Below are 23,015 nucleotides of genomic sequence, written 5' to 3' on the forward strand. Positions count from 1 at the left end.
GCATAGACTTCTGGGATCTCTGCTCTTACATGTTTCCCAGTCTGGACTGCTGCTGAAACAGTCTGCGCATGCTCCAGACTGTCTCAACAGCAGTCCGGACTAGTGCGCATGCGTGAAAGTCCGCAAATTTTTTCATTTTTTTTTTATCTTTTATTTTCTTTAATTTCTTTATTTTTACAGATGGGGGGGGGGCTGCAGTCCGGTAGTCCAATAGCATGGGCCGCCCCTGCTAGGTGTAGCAATTTCAGTGATCAATGCTACTTTTGCCTTCTTTCGTGGACTACTATATCTGGTTTTCTCACATCTATTTTTTTAAACTGTTGGTAATGAGTAATCCTATGTGCTATAAGCTTCATCATTTCTATAATGCTTTGTGACTCATATTTCCAGTGTTTTTCTGCTTCTTCAGTATTATAATGTTTTCACAATCTCCAGTGCAACAGTCTTGCCACATTATTATGTCTTTCAGTATACAGTCCTTCTGCCATTAATATATCACAACCAGCAACAAGATGTGTGACTGTTTCCAATTCTATTTTACAAAATTGTCTGTTTCTCCCACGTGTTCAGTGGACTTTGTAAATCAATGTGTATGTAGTCCAATATCTTGGGTGGCCAATATTAACCTTTCCTCTTTCGGTTTAAAGTCTCCTCTCATTAACCATTCCTGCATTTGATCCTGATCAACATGACCTTGTTCCAAGAGTTTTTTTTATACTTGCAACTGTATATATGCATTTTCTAGAGTTCTTACCTTCTCATCTAATCCTTCACCTTATAATTTTTTTTTTTTTTTTTTGGCACATTCTGTTGCTACCTGATTTTTATCTACTTCTGGTTTGATTTCCATTCTCACTTCATACCAATATGCTTCTGCTAAACTAAGCAGGGAAGTCATCTTATGACTTATTCTCCTCATGTTTTAAAACTTTCACTACATTTGTGTCTTGCGGGGTCAGCAGATATTTATGCTGTCCCATGACTGCAGATATATACATATAATCAATTTCAAAGAGGCCCATACCTCCTTCAGAATGGGGAGTATATAGTCTTGGCATGCACTGATTTTTATTAATCATTTGAGCAGCATGAAGCATCCTTCTAGTTTTCCTATTTAACCAATCCAACACCTTTTGGGGCCAGTCAGTCACTCCAAAAGTGAGAGTAAGGAGAAGAAGAGCAAACTGGTTTATAGCTTGGACTTTGTTCCTAGATGTCCATGCTGTTTTCTGTATTAATTAAATATTCCTCACTATGTTTTATTCGCATTTGTTCATGTTTTATTGTTGATCCTTCATCAAATCCCAAATATTTATTGACTCCTTCTTCAAATTCTTTTATATCAAATTCTTGTCCCAAGCTGATGTTTTCTTGGTGCTGCAGCTATCCTGCTTTAAAGGTTGCTTTTGCATATTTATCAAGACCAAATGACATTGTTATATCGTCTGAAAAAGTTTTGACCACTTGCAGTTGAGCTTTCAGTTCCTCATCTAATGAACTATTCAGTTTTAAATCATCTCTGATAGTTAAATTATAGCCATGATCTAATCTATTAAGTAGACAGCTTAATGGGTTAAGGGCAAGACACAAGAGCAGTGGTGACAGAGTCACCCTGAAGTACCTCCGTTTGAATTTTTATCTCTGGAATAATAATTTGTCCTTTACCATGTCTTAACTGCACAGTAGTTTGCCTCTGTGTCATGGTCACTGTAATGTAATTGATCAATGTATGCTGCATCTTAAAAATTTTTGAGCACTCTTTTATCCATGAATGTGGAATACTATCTAATGTTTTTTGGTAGTCTGTCCATGTAATACTTAGATTCTTCCCCTTTTTACAGTTCTCCATTATGACTGTTTAACAACAAATTATCCTTTTTTGTTCCATATCACTTTCTTTTGTTACCCTTTTGTTTATTGCCATGATTGTGTTTTCTTATAAATGACTATAAACTGTCAGCAACAGTTCCAGTGTATAGTTTATACATCGTCAGAAGGTAAGTTATTGGTCTATAGTTTCTAGGATAGTTTGCAGGTTCACTCTTAGGTAGGAGTATTGTTTTTCCTGTCGTTAACCAAACTGGTGTTTGTTCGCAGTGAGCATATAAATAGTTCTTTCTCATGGCTAAATCTTCATGTAAAGATGTTAATACTTTTTGCCAGAAGTTAGGTACTATATCTGGACCTGTGGTTTTCCATTTAGGAGCTTTTCTTAACTTTGTTTCGATCTCTCTGGCTCTTACTTCATCCCATTTCATTTTCTGAACATTTGAACTTCTTATTCTTTCTTTTACTTCTTCTATACATTTAGCATCTTTGTTATGTAACTTATGTTCCACATTATCTTCATAGATATTTCTCCAAAATTTCTATTTCTTCTCTTTTTTTGGTGGTGTTTTAATTACTTTTTCCTTATTTCCCAATTCTCTATAAAACTTTTTTGGGTCATCGATAAATTGTTTATTTTGTAAATTTCCCTTATATTTATCTGCATATCTTCTATGTTTTTCTGCCTGTGCTGATATTTTATTATGTTTATTATTTACAATAGTGCACAATATATCCTGATGTGTCCTGATGCTGTGCATTGCTTTTATCACGTCTATCTTTCTGAGTATTTTTCTTGCTCTATTCTCTTCTCTATACTCTTCTAACAGTGACACCTCATGTCTTAATTGCTTTGTAGTTTTCTCTATTTGATACTTCCATGATGGCATCGGATTTCTCCTCTTCCTTTCCCTTGCTGCCCTGTGTTTTTGTGGTAAGATTTTATCTGTTATTAATTTAGCTGCACTGTAATATATCCTATTTATGTCTGTTATATCACATAAATCTCTATGAACATTCCTAATTACTATGTTCATTTGTTTTATCAAACTTATAACCGTTTGGGTTTTATTGACTTTCTGTAGTCTGTTTCTTTCATCAAACTTAATATGTCTGTCCATCTCTATTAAATCAAGCAACTCTTCTCTTAAATCATTTTCTTCTAAACTGAGGGCATATTCTTTGTTCTCCATTTCCTTGGGCATTCTGCAGAAAGTTCCACAGAATCTTTCTGTGTCATATTCTCTTCAATTTCATCCTGTGTCATCCATTGCTCTTTCATATAGGAACTCACTGGCTTATCACTCCACAACATTGACTATGTCAAAGCTGCCACCAGTTTCCTGTTCCTTCTCTTGCTGTGCTCCAACTGAACTTTGTACTGGTTTCCTATGGAAGGTTCAAAAGTATCTTCATATGGAAGCTGATCATATTTTTCCCACTCCACTGGTTTCTCCTTAACTTGGGAATCCATTGCTCTATCCTGTTGTGATGTTATCACAGATAGATTTTCTACACTAAATCCTTCACTTCACAGGTAATCCGTAACATCAGTTTCTATTTCTTTAACTTCTCCATTATTAATGATTTTTTCTACTTTTCCTCTTTTTTTTATTTTTTGTATTGTAAAATTTTCCCTCTCTGGATGCCTTTACCTGTATTTCTCTTCAAATATCATTGTCAAACAGAACACCTCGCTGATCCTCTTCAAGGGCAACCTTGATGAGTGGATGGGAAACCACAAATTTGTTCCAGGAGTTCCACCTGTGTCCCTCATTGACAGGGATGACAGGTGCTGACTGAAGTTTCATTTTGGGGATAAACTCTTGGCTAGGCTTGTAAGGGTCTCAGGGCCATTAGCCTAGTAACCTCGTATGATCCTATGACCCTATTTTGCTGCTCTTTTTGTATTGATTAGTTTTGCTTTCTTCTTTGCATAAATATTGCACAATATTAAATCCCTTTCTATTTCCCATGTCCACATTTCTTCTTCAGATGTCTCCTGCTCCTCTTGTTTCTCCTTACTTGGGGGACACGTTATTCCATCATGCTGTGATATAACCTGTATTAGACTTTCTACACTAAATTCTTTACTTCACATGTATTCCATAACTTCAGATTCTATTCTTTTAGCTTCTACTTTACTAAGCTTCTGTTCTGCATTCCCCCTTTGTGATCTTATTTTTTGTATTGTGAAATTTTCCATATCTGGATGCCTTTGCAGGTATTTCTCTTCAATTATCTTTGGGGCTGCTTTTTTTGTATTGATTAATTTGGCTTTCTCCTTTGCATACATATTGTATCATATCAGATTTCTCTTTCTTTTCCATGTCCATATTTCTTTTCTATACCTTTCAAAGATCTCTAGATTTTGTTCTTTATATTTTCCCACTTCCTCAGTTACTTCTTTTTCCAAATGGCCCAAGGTTTCTTGGTCTATATAATGTTTTCATAAACCTGTTGTATTAATGAATGCAAATTTTTATGTGAAGCTTCTGACAGTTTTTCTTGTGCAAGTATTTTTGTGGACTACTACTTCCTTCTACAACGGGGGGGGGGGCATTCTCCCCCTTTGCTTGGCCTAGCCCCATTTTAGTAATGTTTCCATGTCTTGTTGATTCTACACTGTCATTTATTTCAGTTCTGTTACCAGTGCACCTACCAGGATTGGGCACCTTTTTTATCCAATGTCTTGTGCACCCAGCTATCTTTTTATTTTTTTAACCTAGTTTTGTCCATAGTATGTATATGCTATATAAAATACAGTCTATATATCAGTGTCATCTTGGTGAGAGTTTGTGAAAAACAGGGTCCACCTTGTGAAGGTATTCACCATGACTTGAGGATGAATTCAGTTCTAGCAATACTACTCTCCTTTCCTTGCTGATTTATCATCTCACAATTCAGATCTCACAATTTTTCAGTAAAGTCCAGGAGATTATGTCATATCTTGTTGATTTTTAAGAAAGATTGCCTTGGCTGCATTTGTTTCTAGTTTATGCTTTTAATATAAAATTTGTTTCATGATTCTGATTTGAGGGTTTGCCATCTTTGCCATCCATGCCTTCCAGATTGTATCTCATTGGATAAAGTGTTGCTTTAACACTAGAGGTGATATGGGCATCTCTAACCTCATAATCTTATATGTTTAATAGGAAATAAACTGTCTTGTACAATATTTGGTTTACTGATGAACAATAAAATGTATTTTTAGGATGCTACTCTTTTTAATAAGGAAGTCTGATCTATGTATTGTTTTCCTTAGATTCTGGGAATGGATGTCAGGAGATAAGCTGAAGAGGGAGTGTTTGAGTTTTAATGACCAGCTGGCCAACATATGGCAGTAGTCACTTATTTTGCTTGTTTGAAGTGATATAACTGGACTATCTGAAGGGTAACTTTATTTATTTGTTTGTTTATATGTTTGTTAACTGGGATGGTCAGGCTAAGCTTAATAGCCCCTTTTCAATGAAGACCCAGGGAGAACATTTCATAAAAAGGTACAGCCTCTTTACACTTTTTCTGACAGGATTATTTAATCTTAAACTAAAAAACTGCCTTCAACACAACTTTTACATAATAAACAAGGAGAGAAGAGAATCCAACAAGTTAATCAGCTTTTGAAGAATTTATACTGATTTTAGCGTCAAAAGTTTTTCCAGTCAAGTGTAACTAGGAGTCATCTTAAAACTTCCTCTCAGGAAAATGGAATGAAGAAAAAATTACAGTCTCTTATAACCAGCATGAAAGAAATATTAGTTAAAATAGACAATTCGTGGGAGTAAAATAGACACTGTAAAACAGGAAAATAAAAAACAAATTGATCTACTAAATGAAATAATCAAGAAATATTCAGATAAAATCACTTCCATGGAGGAATATCTGAATAATGTACATGGAAGGTTAAATGAAAATGAAACTCAAGCTGAACTTCTGCTGAAACAGAATTATTTTCTTCTGGAAAAGGTTGATCTTAAGAGCAAATCCAGAAGAAATAACATAAGAATATACTGCATCCCTGAGAAAGAAGAAGGAAATAACATGTTACAGTTTCTGAATGCTTGGATACCAAAAATGTTGGACTTACCAGAGTCATTTTCTTTTGGAATTGAGAGAGCATCTAGGTCTCTCTCAACTAATATTACAACAAAAAATCCATGCACTAAGATCTATAATAGTCAAATTTCACTTTACAAAGGATAAAGGCTTGGTCTTAAAAACAGCCTGGACTAACTATCCAATAACCTTTAATGGGAAAACCATTAGATCTGATAATGATTATACATCTTCAGTAATGTCCAAAAGAAAAGCTTGTATTCCCTTAATAAAAAGTCTCAAGAAATCAAACATTAAGGCTCAAATTTTATTCCCCTGCCAAAATCAGAATTTTCCTATCCGATGGTCAAAAGACATTTAATTCACTGAATGAAGCCCTAGAATTTACTCAGAAAAATAGTCTTTTGAATAAACAAGAAGAAATGGACTGGTCTTCAATGAGCCTTAAAAGAAATGCAGTAAAAACTGGATGGACAACAAAAGGAAATAGTAGCAAAAAATCATAGGAAAGTAATAATGACTTCTCTCTCCATTTCTGGACTTGTATTTATCTTTATAAAAAGGGTCTATATTAGATAATTGAACTTTCAAAGTTTTGAGTATCATATGGTCAATACCATATTATTGAACTTTTAAAAGTTTGAATATCTAATAAAAAAAATAAACTTCACAAATAACCTACCTGAACATTTTAAGCAAGGGGGCAAGCCCCCTGCACCCTCCACACAGGGGGCTGTACCCCACACACCCACCACTCTTTAAATATACCAACTCCGAGATTGCACTACAGTGCAGAAAAGGGAAATCTTTCCATTATGCGCTGTACAGAGATCTCTGTTAAAACATTCGAACTTTCAAAAATTCGATCATATGGTGTCGACCATATGACAGTCGAACTTATGAAAGTTCAATCATCTAATATAGACCCTTATACAAATGCTGTACTGTAGTATTAAAACATTGTTTCAGAAACTATATGAGTGCCAGTATTTGAAAGGTAAACTTTTCTTTTTATCTATATTATTATATTAATGAAACAACATTTTACTAACAAAGGTAGATCTAATATAGCAATGTCTGTCTTCATGATCTGAGAATGTTACACTTGAATCCTTCTGTTAGGTGTGGTGGATTATTATAAAAAATATTATTATTTAATATATGTTAAAATCAAAAATGAATATTCACATTCTTGCTACTGTTCTGAAGTGTCTTTGACTGAAAGGAAGAGACAAAACAGACAATGGACTTTATTGCAGTCATAAAATAATGGACAGTTTTGTCTCTGGTATATAATAATGTTTTAAGAACTTTTATTCTTTTGATCTTTAGTCTATTTTGATAATCTGGTTGAAATATATAGATAGTGTAGTTCTTAATCTGAAAACTGAGTTTGTGTCTCAGAGACAATGTTAAACTGCTTTGTGTCCATTGCTGTTTCTGAATGTATAGCTCGCATAATTGTAGTTGTGAGCAGTTTTACAGCTTTAGAAAACATTTTGGCACAGTTCCCTGCTTAAAAAGTTTTTTTTTACCATGTTATGTCATTTAAATGGAGTTGTGAGCTGTTCAGGGCAGGAGAAGCAGATTTGAAGCTGTGTGAACCTGTAAAAGTTCCAGGAAGCTGAAGATGACCTCTGAACTTTAAAAGGCTGCTTTAAGGTGGAACACTGCAATGGAAAGGTGACTTACAGTTTCACATCAAGGCAACTGCAAGATATTTTATTCTTTTTGTTTTTATTTGAGAGAAATATAATGCATAATATAGATAGGAGCTTTTAAAAGGGGGAAAATAAAAGCATTGAAATGTATTTAGAGTGCCTATGTATTGTAATACTAAAAGGAATGGAAACAGCAAAGGTTAAATACCGTGTTATACCAGAAGTGAAGTATTTAAAGGGCTTGACTAAAAACAACCAATTGGAGCTTTGTTTAAATACACATAACTTAATTTAGTGTTGCTCTTTTGGTGAAAGGTAATTTTATTTATAAAACCTATTTCAAGATACATGCTACGAAAGTTAAAATGAATAGCTGTTGTTAGCATAATTATTTGTATATACATAACAATAGACTACTGCGGTGGTGGTGCTGCGGTAGCGTTGTCGCCTCACAGTTAGACGTTGCCTGTTCAATTCTCAGTTAGAGAGTCTTCTGTGTGGCGATATGCGTAAATGGGCGTTCCTTTGTTGAAGGTTGTGCGTTAGGCCCAGCAAGCCAGCACGTAAAAATCTACTGCCAATCATTAGTGGACCGGAGTTCCGCTGTGGCGACCCCTAACTGGGAAAAGCCAAAAGACACAAACAAACAAACATAACAATAGACTACTTGTGTTTTCAAGGAATAATAATACTAATCTAATTAAGCCAAGTTAATTGTATTGTAACATCATTAATCCAATTTCAATATATTTGCTATTTAGAGAGATTATTATTACTTGGTACATCACTGATAATTAGAATTGTTTTATTTGATACCTAATGATTTTAGATATAAAAATAACTAATTTCAAGTTTTTAATAGTCAACTGTTGTTAAAGGAAAGCTCTATGGATTAGCATAAATTAACAAATGAGCACTTTCTAGAGGTAGAAGCAAATGATAGGATCGGAAATTATTTAGGGATGATAGAGGGTGGTTTGAATGATTATTTCATCAAACCAGGAATGAGACATTCCATGATAGGGGTTGTAAATATTTCTATAAGTTTATTGTTGTTGGATCGTTTAGACTTTTTGTCCATAACAAATGTGTTAAACATGAACACAATCAAGTACTTCAAAGCTATGTTTAACTTTGCTAGATTTACTGCATTTTAGAAATGACAATACTTAAATATATCTCTTTAAATATGAATGGATTGAATAATCCCATGAAAAGAGGTTGTTTATTTAAATATCTTAAAGCAAATAAAGCTGATGTAGTATTTTTACAGGAAATACACTTATTAAAAAGGACCTGGATAGACTGATGAATAAAGAGTATTTTATACTTGTAGATTCACATTATAATTCTAAGAGGAGAGGCATCATAATTCTATGGAAAAAAACATTGAATATGCCTAAAGTTATTGATTTCTATAGTGATAAAAGTGGAATGATGGTGCCAGTTGTATTTGAGTTAAACAGGAAAATGTGTACATTTGTTAACATATATTTGGTTCCTGGACTTGGATATAAAATGGCTAAAAGATACCTCAACATTATAGCCTTACATGCAAAGGGAGATTTCCCATTAGCTGGAGATTTCAATTGTATATTATCAGAAAAAGACACGTCCAAAGATAAAAAGCCCAAGATAACAGCTACAGCTAAACAACTAAATAAGTTTACTAGTACTATGAGTCTTAGAGATATACAAGAGTGAAAATTGGAAAGCATATTAAATTTTACCCGATATTCATATAGATTTGTCACCCAAACAAATATAAAGTTTTTGCTTCCAGTGGGTTGTTTTCAAAAGTAGAAGAAGTATTAATAACATTATGTCCTTTGTCTGATCATAATGCCATTACTTTTAAACTTAATCTAAAGCCTAATGAGTTAGTGTTTTGGCATATATAGTTAAAATCAAAAGATTTAGAGATTGTTTTTTTAAATGAACTGAACCTATTTATGGATATCAATAATAATGGTGAAGCTTCTGATCTTATCCTGTGGGACACATTAAAGGTGTATATTTATGGCGGAATAAATAATTGATATTTATTAAAAAGGAAGGAATGGGATAATGAACTAAATATACTTCAAACAAAAACTGATAGATTAAAACTAAAATTAAATTATTTTGATAAATTCTGAATTAAAGACATTGATTCAAAAGTACATAGAAATACTAAACCATAAAATTTCAATTAACATGGAAAAGCTTAAATTACAAACCTACACTTTAAATCCTAAAAAAAATACATAGATTAGCAGTTAGATCAAAGACTTTAAATAGCATAAATCATATTAAAGAAATTACATATCAAGTGGGTAATACATCTAAAAAAGCAATAGACTTAAGGGGTACCTTAGAAGCTTTTAGGAGACACTATGAATAAATCAGTAACAGAAATGAAAAACTAGATAATAGTATTATCTCATAGAATTTTTTTAAAGAAAATGTAAAATAAGAAGTAGGAAAAGAACAAAATGATAAGTTAGATAAACCTGAGACTCTTAGCAAATTTAAAGAACAAATATAAAGTTTGAAAAATAATAATGCTCTTGGACTAGATGGTTTGATTCCTGAAATACATAAATATTTTCAGGTGGTATTTTAAAACTATTAATAAATACATTTAAGGAAGTTAGAAGTTCATTACTTAGCCCACCTTCTTGGAAATTCTCTTTGGTATCTCTTATCTTGAAGCAAGACAAAGATCTTAAACTATGTACCTATGTACTTCCTATCATCCTATCTCCTTATTAAATGTGGATTATAAATTAATGGCTATTCTGGCAAAAAGATTAAATAATATAATACCACGTTTAATTAATAAAGATCAAACTGGCTTTATTTTAGGAAGAAAGGTGCAAGATGACATCATAAGACTTTTATATTTAATAGATATTACTAATAAAGGTAAAAAAAAGTACTGTCAACACTGAATCTAGACTTAGATAAAACTTTTGACTGAATAAATTGGACTTACCTTAAAAAGTTCTTAAATAATATAATTTTCTTTAAGATTTATAGAGGTAATAATGAAGTTATATAACAATACCCTTTCTTTTGTAAAAATTGGATCATTTATCTCTAGCTCTTTTAAAATTTGAAAAGGGACAAAATAAGGCTGCTCATTATCTCCATTATTGTTTACCCTATCAGTTGAACCTTTGCAACATATATCATAATAATAATACAATAAAAGGCGTTTCTATTAATGATAATTATAGTTCCTAAGTTCAATTATTTGCTGATGACATTTTGTTAATATTTTGAAAATAAATGGTCTAAAATTTAATCATAATAAAACAGAAACATTACTAATAAACAAAACTGTAACCCACCATATTAACAAATTTCAAATAATTTAATTGGGAAAATAGACAACTTAAATATTTAGGGATTAATATAAAAGCAAAATGGAAGGACAGTAATATTAAATTATAATAATTTAGTTAATGATATAGCAAAATTAGTTGAGAATTGGAACAGAATATATTTATCAATGGAAGACAGACTTACATAAATAAAAATTATAATTTTTTTCCAAAAATCTTATATTTTACTTAGTCTTTACTCTTATTACCCTCTAAAAAATAATTAAAAATTGTATTTCTATATTATTAAAGTTTTTGTGGGATCCCCAAAAATCAAGTATATCTTATGATTGGCATATAAAAAGTTTGGAGGAGAATGGTATTGGATTCACTAATACTGAACTCTACATTGAATCAGCTATTTTAAACATTGTTAGTCTTTGGCTAAACTCATCATATAGCTCAAATTGGAAACTTTTACATGAAGTAACTGTAACCTCAAGTATTTCACCTGAAATAAGCTTTAATGCTTCAGCAGATGTTAATGTAATATAGTGGGTTCTAAAAGATTATTGTATAAATAATAGAAACACCAACATATACACATTTGGTATTAATCACATACTAAATGTTTTCAAAATATTAATGAATAGTAATCATTTGGTTAAACACCTAATGGGTTCAATGTTTCCTCTAGAATATACAGTTGGTTGTTTAGAATCTTTTAATATAAACATAATAGCTAACCTTGGGAAAAAAGAATCTGAAATTCTGGTTTCTATTTTTAGATGGAAACAAAGTAAATACTGCAGAAAAACATTTAGCTAGATATAATACTAATAAGACTAACTGGTTAAATATACAGACTTTCAGGGAGTTTATAAATAATAATATACAAATACCATTAGATATGAATGAAAAACCGATACCTAAGATATTTGAATTTTTTTTCAGATTAATAGTAATATATATAAAAATAAATCATACTTGTCAATAATCTATAGAATTTTAATATCTGAATTTATAGACATTGATGTGTCTCATTGGGAATACTCTACAAAGATAAAGAAACATTCTCAGAAACAAATAAAAGGTTATATTTATAATCTGCAAGTAACTCCGCATTGACTATTTATTGGAAAATCTTACTTGAAAGTTTCTGCATAGGAGTTTTCTAACACCAAATAAAATAGGGTCTATATCATATGAGTGAATCACACAAATTGCGAATGCTTATATTATCAAACGTACCGGACCTCGAAGTGCTTTTTCTGAGATCGCAGTACAGTGAAGAATGGGATATTTGCCCTTTCCTCACTGTAGTGCGATCTCGGAGTTGGAATATATATTTAGTGGGGGGTGTGGGGGGAGCAGCCCTCCACAATAGAAAGTTCAAGGTCTGGTATGTTCGATATTATGAGCGTTTGCAATTTGTGTGATTCACTCATATGATATAAACCCATAAAATGGCTCTGTTTTATAAAAAAGAAAATTTAAGATGCTGGAGATGTGATAGTAATTTGGAAGCCAATTGGAAGCATATGGTTCTGGAATGTCAAATGGTTGTTATATTTTGGAAAGAATTTGGGAACTTTGTTAAAACCTTATGGTCAGACAAATGAAGCATTACTGAATTTTTGATTCTATTTAATGTCCCTACACCAGATCTTTTTTTCAGGCAATCAAGTGTCTCTCCTGTGGTCTATCCTAGCTATTGCCAGAAAGGTTATTACAATGAATTAGAAAACTAAAACTATCCTTTCTTTTTCTGAGTTTATTAATCTAGCAAAAAAAATGTGTGAAATAAAGAACAACAAACTATGTGTAATAAATCTATGAATATTACTAATAAGACGCTAGTGTGACAAAAACATAAAACTTTGTTAGAAAAGTAGTAATGTTATTGGCTCTTATTAGCATTTCTTATGGACTTTGTATATAGTTTTATTTGTTTCATTCAGTTTTTGGATTTTGTATTTATTTATTTATGTTTGTTAAAATGTAATAAGTTTCTTAAAAAAAAAGAAAAAAGCAAGTATAGTAACAATTACAGCTGATATAATCAAGTATGTAAATGGGTAGTTACACAATAATAACTTTTATACACAGTTGTGTTTGATATTGCTGTCAGTATTATATCACAATATATACATGTTTCGCAGATTAGATCAAGACAATAAGAAATTTGCTGTCAAAGAAAAGCATGTGAGAGGGGTGCTAAAAGAATAAACAGTGGATAGTATTGAGTATAGATTATAGAGTATATCGCATGTATGATGGTAAGTCACTGAGACTATAGAGTATCTAGCATGTATGATGGTAAGTAACTGGAAATATAAAGTATATAGCATGTATGATGGTAAGTAGCTGGGAGTATAGAGTATATAGCATGTATGATGGTAAGTAGCTGCGAGTATAGAATATATAGTGTGTATGATGGTAAGTAGCTGGGAGTAGACATGTGGCTATTTAGGATGCCCTAGCAACATAGCATTTACATGTTTTATTGGGTTTATTGTTCTGACTGCAGCTGCTTGATACAAGTCTCCTGTTTCTTAGTTTGGAAATTGTATTATCTGTGAATGATTTAGACAGATGCTAGCAAAGCTAGCAATGGGATGTATTAAGATATAGAAGTTACTGTTGTTTTACTTTTAAAGGTGTATCTTTGCAGGATCTATTGTGTATGCTCAATCTTTGTAGAGCATACTTACACAGGGATATGTTTCTACTGCTTCTGCCTTTTTAGTAATATGACTCAGTTTTTAACAATATGACACTGTGCCACTCTTTACTGTTCATTAGATGTCTGGTTCGCACACAAGTTCCGACAAGGCATCTGCAATAGTGAAGGTCAATAAGTTCATGGTTCCTTTTTTCACCAACATCAGAAGAAGAAAGTCTTCTCCTTCCATGTAGTCAGGAATACTTTGTGTATGGAACAAGACACAGCTGTCATACCTTTGCAGACATTGAAATGATAATTGTAAGGTTCAAGCACACAGCTTCTATTTTTCATAATCCTCTTCTGTGTTGTGCTGTTTTGTCTTGATATTTCTTTTTTTCTGGTTAATCATAAACAATGCTCTTTTCAAGCTGCAGAGCATCTCAGTTCTTGTAGATCTTAAACCTCTGGCTGAGTTATTTTATGTAGAGGCTTCAACTTTAGGCAGGGTAAGCCTCAGAGCAAGGGTATGGTCTGACCATATGAGTACCAGGGGACTGTTTTGAATCTTAACCTTTTTCACCTCCTAAAGTGAACATTATCTTTCTATGCTCTCCTTCAGGAAAGCAACATTTTCAATACTTTAATGTGACATCAAAAGAGGAGCCATTCTGCTTTGCAGACAGAGAGTAGATACAGCTTTTCCAGCACATTTAATTAGATGTGGAGATAGTCACCCTCTGAGTTGGTGCACTGCTATGGGATAAGGGTGAAGGGTACAGACGTACAGCCCCTGCGTGGGGGCAACAGATGGGGATTTTCTCCCCATGTAGGAAAACTTCAACCAGTTGCCTGTTCTTTCTGTTTTAACTTAACAGGCTTTGATTAATCCATCATCCAATGATGCTATATCTGTCTGTTTGCTTAGTGCATATAAATTCGTGAAAGATAATTAACCAACTTTGTTTTCACGTTCTGCTAAGGGCAGTGTTGAAGGTTCACTTCAGTGGTTCATATCTAGTACTAAACGTAACATGGTGATTTTGTGAATTTCGTCATTGATTGGAAGGTCGGCATTTCCCCTCAGGCTCATTTTCACACTGCTTCACATGGTTGTTTGGACTTGCACAGCTAATTATGTTAAATTATGCTACATAACAGAACAGCAAACTCTGGTAGAGAGATCACACTTAACAGGACACTTGTACACACGTCTGACAAAACTGCAGTATATGGCATTATGGCAAACAGCATCAGTGAGTGCCTTACATTTACATTTGTGTTTTGGCATTGCATCAGAACATGATCCTGAAGGCACATTCTCATGTCTTCTCTAGAAACGTCAGCAGATTCAGTGCCACTACATTCAGTTTCATACTCTGTAGCCTGGACTGGGATCCCTCCTTCCTCATTGTGTCAGTGGACTCTGAATTTCAGTATTTCGTCAACACCTTTTGGTCAGTTCTCAACAAAATGACATTTGTAAGACAGTTTTGAGTCAAGCCATAACACATCAGAAATTGAGTTACAGCTGTTCTACTGAGACAAACTGTGACATCAGTAACATAAAAATAAAACTGCTGTCACTGCTAACCTCTTTAGAGAAGTCAGTAATTACACATAGGCTTTGTTACTGATTAGCAATAAACAATGCCTTATAGACCACAATGCAGAAACAGAAACAATCCAAAGTAATTCTGGTCAGGCATGCAACAACTTTTACACCCTGGTTGATAAAAACACCTCAGTCTATTAAAAAAAACAAGCAAAAAACACCCCAGTTTATTAAAAAAAAACAAACAAACAAAAACACCCCTGCCCTTTTCTTCTGAGCACTGCAGAAATAGCTGAGTAATGTCTTCCCTATCTTGACCATATAATGCCAAACCATATGCTCACCACTTCAACATATCTCATCCTCTCCTTCTTGCAGAATTTAAATTCCATGGCATGCATTCCTAGGCAGTCAAGTAATTCTCCAGCTACTTGGATGGATGCATCAGTTGTGTACATGTTAATGTCAATTTCTCCTACCACTCTAAACTTCACAGAAGGGTACTTCAAGAATCCATATTAGACCCCCTATTTTCTCTGTTTTCTAAATTCAGGTTTCTCCAACAGTCCTTGAGAGAAAATAATGTGTTATGAAGGCAACATAGTTTTCATCTGATCTGACCTATCTGCCTCATTTATTTGCTCCAAACTCTAAAAGGATCTCTTTCCTCTTAGGTAACTGGCTTAGTAGCAAAAAATTCACCATGAACATACCTACAATGAAAACAATGCAGACCAAGGCCAAAACCTAAAGGAAGCTTGCCCTTATAGCACGTGGTATTACTATCCTCTGAGATGCAAATGTACAAACTCTATATTCATTTGATTACACAGAGGTCCATCTAAATCTTCCAGTAGCCCTCTTTTAGCATATAGCTTTATTACAAAAGACATTTTCCAGTATACTAAATCCTTATTACTGGACCATTCCATTCCTCTCAAATAACATTTGATTATCCCTGGAGAACATAATCCTAGTATCTATCCTTGAACAAAGTTCCGTCTTTAGATCAAACTTGCAGAAACACCTCTATGCTCTGGGTAGCCCTCAATAAAGTATACATGTTTTATAGCTCACTCCACTTGCAAAGGACACCAGTGCTTCTTCTACAAATCAACTGTACCCCAGTACATTATACATCTGCCTTCATTCTGTCTGCTTTCATTTACAAACTCCTATATGTAGGATACTACCCCTCCCTTTGTATGGCCCCAACACTCAACTTATTGCCCACTTGCTATACTTTAATCTGATGTTCCTGCCCATTCTAGTATCCAGAACTCTCTCACATGTGGATGTGCCTCAATTTGGGTTCCTATCATGTAGTCGAACTTTAAGTTCAAACCACATATGGTCGAGACCATATGTTCGAATTTGTAAAAGTTCAAGGATTTGAATGGAAATCTCCATAAGCAGAGGTTTCTATTCACTTCAATGTGGTGCAATCTCAAAGTTGGTATATTTAAGTAGTGGGGGGTGTGGGGGATGCAGGCGGGCTTGCCTCCCCTGCTTACAACAATTTATTTTGTTGTCTGTTGTTTTTTTTATGTAGTTGAAGTTCTGTAAGTTTGAACATAATGGTTTACCATTAGGTATTTGGAGTTATGGAACTTCGACTATATGATATAGACCCCCACAATTTACATAAAAAGTAAATATACCTCAAGGATGGTCAAACAGAACAATGCACTTGAGCTTCTCTACATTCAAATCATCATAGGCAAAATCCCATACCACTTTCTTGCAAGCTATAGATCCCCCTCTATGACTCAGGAAACCCATAACTTGTTGAAATACCACCAAGCCAGAAATCCACAAACTAACTTTATTATCTATTATCTATTATCCATCCCTTATCTATTAGAGAGATAATAGAGTTTGTTTGTGGATTTCTGGCTTTGTGGTATTTCTGCTATGGTGTGTTTTGTTCCTGTGTTCCAGTGTTGTGGAAGAGAAACTCATAACATATATTTAAGCTTATTGGAAACACCATCCAACCCAATACCATATTTATGGGCAACTTTAATTACCACACTATTAACTAGGAATCATATACATGGATCTGGTTCATACTAATATGGGAGAGTGCTGCACACTCCCTAGTGTAATCAGACCACAAAGCAGTCTCCTTTGAAGTAAAATTAAATCCTAAAACCCCAGCTAACCATGGAATATTCCGGTACTACTCTAAGGCTAACTTCCTGCTATTAAGTGATAACCTGACAAAATTTAGAGCCCCCGTAAACTCTGAGAACACTGATGTCTATGTGGAACATTTTGCAAAAACCCTCTATAAACATGTTAAAAACTGCAATGAAGCAGATGTACCCATCAAGAAGAGGTGCAGAACTAAGTCAAAAAACAAGCTACCCTGGTGGAATTACAACATCAATGGGCTATATAACAGAAGGAAGAAAATCATGGCAAAAATTAGGAGGTGTAGCTCCCAGCAGGATAAAAGCACTTTCGTCAAACTAAACAGACAACTCAGAGGACAAATAAAGTCTGCCAAGGGCAAATTTGAGTTACATTTAGCCTACCAGGCCAAGGACAACCACAAGGCATTCTTTAACTATGTCTGCAACCACAAAGGCAATATATAAATGTGTGCAGAGCTTATTGTTAATGGAGCCACCCATATTTGAGCCAGAAGATATAACAAACCTAAAATGACAGTATGTGGACTTTAATGGTGGTGTGAAGTACTGCTGTTCTTATAAAGGAGTAAGTTAATGTTAAAATGAGTGAGCAGGGAAGATTTTGGTGAATTAGCAAATAATGTGGAAACAAAACACACCAATGTTGATGCTTTACTGCATATGACATTATGCAAAAGAATTTTAAGTTAATTGTGGCTGCTTAAAAATGAAACGATGATTAAGTTTGCAGGTACTTAATAAGCATGCATTCTAGCACACTGTTTAATAGCCTAGCACAACTTTCCAGATGCACAAAAGTACTGTCTGGTTAAGAAACTTACTCAGAGTCATATAGTAGGCAAATGGAGGCTGAGAGAATCAAACCCTGGATGGCAGGAAATGGCTTATTTATAGCTTATAGCCTTAATGCTTTGAGCTATGTGCCAGAATAGTTTGGGTTATCAGAGGGCTTAATACTGTGTTTTCTCGTTGGCATCCCAGAACACAACCACTACTAGTCATGGCTGCTTTATATTTTGGGCTTGTCTGAAATTTGAACCTGAGACTTCTTGCACCCAAAATTAGACTCATACCCTCAAATCAACTAGTCACTTTAACTCAGCAGCACATTAGGGAAAAACAGCAAAAAGACACAGGCAAATCAGAATCTCCACTGTGTACTTTTAGCCTTCTTTGATTGAGGTCCATAGGGAAATAGTCAAAGGGCCCCTTAAGGACATAAAAGTGTTCCAGCTTCAATTATCTGATGCTAACCTGGAAAATTATGAAACATCACTTTAAAGACTATAATTAATTACAGTCACTGACATTCCAGATGATAAATGTTTGAGTGTTTTTAAATATAATGGGTTTGAAAAAAATACAGTATATGTTATTGAGTAGTCTGATAACATCCAAGAAATTGAAAACTCATTCAAACAAGTTGAAGACACTTTAAAGAAACGTTTAAACCCTGAAACCTTTAAAAAATAGTAGAACATTTCAGACTTCATAAGAGAAATCGAAACCAAATGAGGAGTGAACATTCCTGGAAGAAAAGTTAAAGGAAGTTGAAAACTACAGCCTACAGCAACTGTTGCATTAAGAGAAAGATTTATATGTGCCATATATCATTAAACTATGTAAACAAAGTTGTTTTCTGATGAACAGCTTATGAATGAACAGGTACTAAGAAAAGGAACATTTATAGAAACAGCAGCCAAAGCCACACTAAACTGTAACATGATTTGACTGAGTGTGCTGTACACAGATTGTCTGTTAACTCACCCAAAAATTAAACTGATTCATGTGTGAAAGGACATCACTATCTCAGTCATTTCTATATCCCTGCTAAGGTAAGTATAATGTAATATAATATAATATAATATAATATAACATAATATAATAACCCCAACACTCACCACTAAATTCAAAAAGATCCTTAAAACCCACATAACCAATAAATGGATATGCTCTTGTAGCAACGCTGCCTACAACTGACAGTCTCTAAGTTGAAGACACCCTAAGAACTACTTTACTAATCTGCCTTTCATTAACTAACTTTATATATCTAATTACATTTCCATTTTATGGAAACGTGGCTATGCATACTGTAATGAAAATGTATTGCAAATCCTTGTATTCTGTAAATATGATCCACTGCTTAACAACGTAATAATTACTGTACCAGAAGCAATGTAACATAGGACTATGTATTATTGGTCTGTGCAAATGTTTCTGTTCTGTATTCTACTATGGCACAGCAATATGTAGTATTGGTCTGTGCAGATGTTTCTTGTGCTGTATTCTACCACTGCAATCTTTGTAAAATCTACGTAATTAATTTTATGGAGCTTTTCTCCCCGGGCCATATCTCCCGGATATGTATTAATTGTATGTACAAATGTTTCTGTTCTATATTCTACTACCATAGATTTTTAATATCTATGTAATTAATTTTAGTGGAGCTTTTGTCCCCAGGCCTCCACTGAAAAAGACAAAACGTGTCCAGTCAGACTTTCCCAGTAAACAAATGTAAAATAAATACAATAAATAAATGAGTTCTACAGATCTGCCTACAGTAGTTTAGCTATGGCATTACCAATTGCTAATAAAGAGGGATATCATATTCTTATTTTCTGTTTGTGATACATGTTTGCATGTGTCCCAGGGATTCCTGTTGACAGATCGACAACTTATTTTTGCAGGGGGTCAATTAAATATACTTGTGCTGAGCTTGCACAATAATAGAGGTAAAAGAAAACTAGATCAACAACATTTTAACTGACTACCAATCCACAAAAAAAGGGCCAAAACTACTTTTGGTGAACCTCGAAGGTAAGACAGATCAACAACATTTTAAATGAGTACCGAGCCACAAAAAATGGCCAAAACTACTTTTGGTGAACCTCAAAGGTAAGACAGATCAACAACATTTTAAACGAGTCCTGATCCATAACAAAATGCCAAAACTACTTTTGGTGAACCTTGAAGGTAAGTTATTTTTGTGGGGGACAAGTAAATATACCTGTGCTGAGCTTGCACAACAGTGGAGAAAAAAAGAAAACCAGATCAACAACATTTTAAATGAGTACCAATCCACAAAAAAATGGCCAAAACTACTTTTGGTGAACCTCAAAAGTAAGTTATTTTGCAGGCGGGCAAGTAAATATACCTATGCTGAGCTTGGACAACAGTGGAGGAAAAAAGAAAATCAGATCCCACAAAAAAAAAAAAAAATGGCCAAAACTACTTTTGGTGAACCTCAAAGGTAAGACAGATCAACAGCATTTTAAATGAGTCCTGATCCATAACAAAATGCCAAAACTACTTTTGGTGAACCTTGAAGGTAAGTTATTTTTGTGGGGAGACAAGTAAATATACCTGTGCTGAGCTTGCACAACAGTTGATAAAAAAAGAAAACCAGATCAACAACATTTTAACTGAGAACTGATCCACAAAAAATGATCAAAACTACTTTTGGTGAGCCTCAAAGTTAAGACAGACCAACAACATTTTAAATGAGTACCAATCCATAAAAAAATGCCAAAACTTCTTTGCTGAGCCTCAAAAGTAAGTTATTTTTGCAGGGGACAAGTAAATATAGCTGTGCTGAGCTTGCACAACAGTGGAAGGAAAAAAGCAAACCTGACTGAATGGCAAAAGCAACACTAATTGTTTTATTTGCACACAAAGTGTTGGCCAGGACCCTTACCACTTTAAAAGTCCCCAGTAAAACGGAAGCAACCATTTTTTGAATTCTGCAAAATTTATAGAACAATGTTTAATGAACATAAACAGGGGCAGCAGTTACCTCTTCAGAATGAATTTGTTTTATAGCAGTTTGGTTTAATTCATTTAACAGCTATTTGTGTGCTAGTTGGTCTAAGTGAAAGTTCCACTTGTACAAATATTTCTCTTTATGAAATGCCATTGGGTACAATGTCAGTATAATAGTACTTATAGAATTTATTGACTTTAAGGTTAGAGTTGTGATTTGGGTTTAGAATGAAGCTTTGGTTTTAGTTACACTTAGGGTTAAGGTTATGGACGCTATAAAGAGAGTGGGCGTGGTAAAGATAATAAGTGAGGAGGCATTTGAAAGTTTTGGTTTATGGGCAAGAATATTGTGACAGGCTCAGAGATATGTGAGTATGTACAGAAGTGTTGATAATTTAACACCCAGTGGTGGAGGGGGTTGGGACTAAGTAGTAATTTTTTTAATAGGCTAGGTTTTTTATAGTATGTAGGGAGTGACTGACTATTGGAGGAAGTTGGGACGTGGAAGATGGAGTGGTCATAGGGATTAGAATATAAATCAAATGAGAAGGGGTGGGTGGGAATGGGGATAAGGTAGGGGAGCATAGTGAGTGTGAGTGAAGAGAGGGTGAAAAGGGCAAGCTGAACCTGGACCCATAATCACAGCACCTTCGGAAAACAATTAGTGCACTCAGGTAAGCAGTTCAGTGAAATTATGTTGACTAATTGATCTACTTAGGTTATACAGAAAGGCTAAGTGACGGAGAGGTAGTCTTGCAATCTACTGAATATCAGGGCTTTGTTTATTTTTGTTATTTCTTTTTTGTTTTAATTATTTTTTATTTTTACTTTACTAGGAGACCTGGCAGGGGTGAAGCACTGTGTGCATAGAAGACAAAGGTGGGGTATTTACAGGATTCCAGAGTTGTACCAGGGACGTGCAGCTGGTATATAAGGTTACAAATTTAGCCAATGTAATTAGCAGAATTCTAAAGAGAAACTGGTAATAACATACAATCATTTTCTTCCTTTGGCTACCGGGCAAACTTTAGAGTGCAGACTAGCAAGGAGTTTCATTTGAAATAATTCCATCGCTTCCCTCTGGGAGGCTTTTGAGGCAGGATACCAATAATTCAGTGAACAACCTAAAGAGCAGGAGAGAAGGAAGTAGATAATGAGTGAAGTGAAAATGGTGGGAGAGTGAATGCAAGGCGCGAGTAAAGAAGGGGAATTAGGGGAGTGCAAGACAGCTTAAGAGAGTTATCAGCTTGGGAATAGGTATACTATGAGTGGTAGAATCATTTTCAGGAAGAAGAGGAGCAAGCAAGAGGTAGAAAGTAAAACAAGGAGTAAGAGGACAGAGTGGTTATATAATCAGAGATGTGCCACACCATAAACTCAGCACAGTCGGAAAAGAAGTACAACATTTCAGTAAGGTGTTGTTAAAGTTGAAGCTAGCAAAAGTCAGTATTGCTTAAATAGTAAAAACATCCTTCCCTGGCACATTAGAGAAACTAATTAGTCCTCACTAAGCAGAGATATACAAAAATAGAATGGTTATCCATCAGTGCAGGTTATTCATATAAATGAGGTATAGCAAAAACAATTAAAAAATGGCAAAATCACATGTTAAAATACAGTTGTAAAATAGAAAGTACCCAGTCAGAAAGTTTCACCAGCTATGAGCGTATCGCTAAGTAGTCACATCAGTAATCAAGCAAAAAGCCAGTTATATGTGCAGACAAGTCATCCTAGCTACTTCTAAAAGCACAATAGCTAAAGCACTGTAAAATCACGGAGACTTTCCTAAGTCAAGAGACCAGAAAGCCTACAGTGAATATAAACACTCCATACAAAGTAACACAGTACCCACACATTCAGATATATAAGATAGGCTGAAAGATCCAGATAAAGTATGCCCTCAAGGTTGTTGTGTCTTTCGGTTTTTCCCAGTTAGGGGTCTCCACAGTGGAACTCCGGTTCGCTAATGATTGGTAGTTGATTTTTACGTTCCGAGTTACCAGCCCTGACGCACAACCTTCAATG

This window comes from Protopterus annectens, chromosome 5.part0, assembly GCF_019279795.1.
Source record: "Protopterus annectens isolate FY-2018-M chromosome 5.part0, PAN1.0, whole genome shotgun sequence".
Classification (NCBI taxonomy): Eukaryota; Metazoa; Chordata; order Ceratodontiformes; family Protopteridae; genus Protopterus; species Protopterus annectens.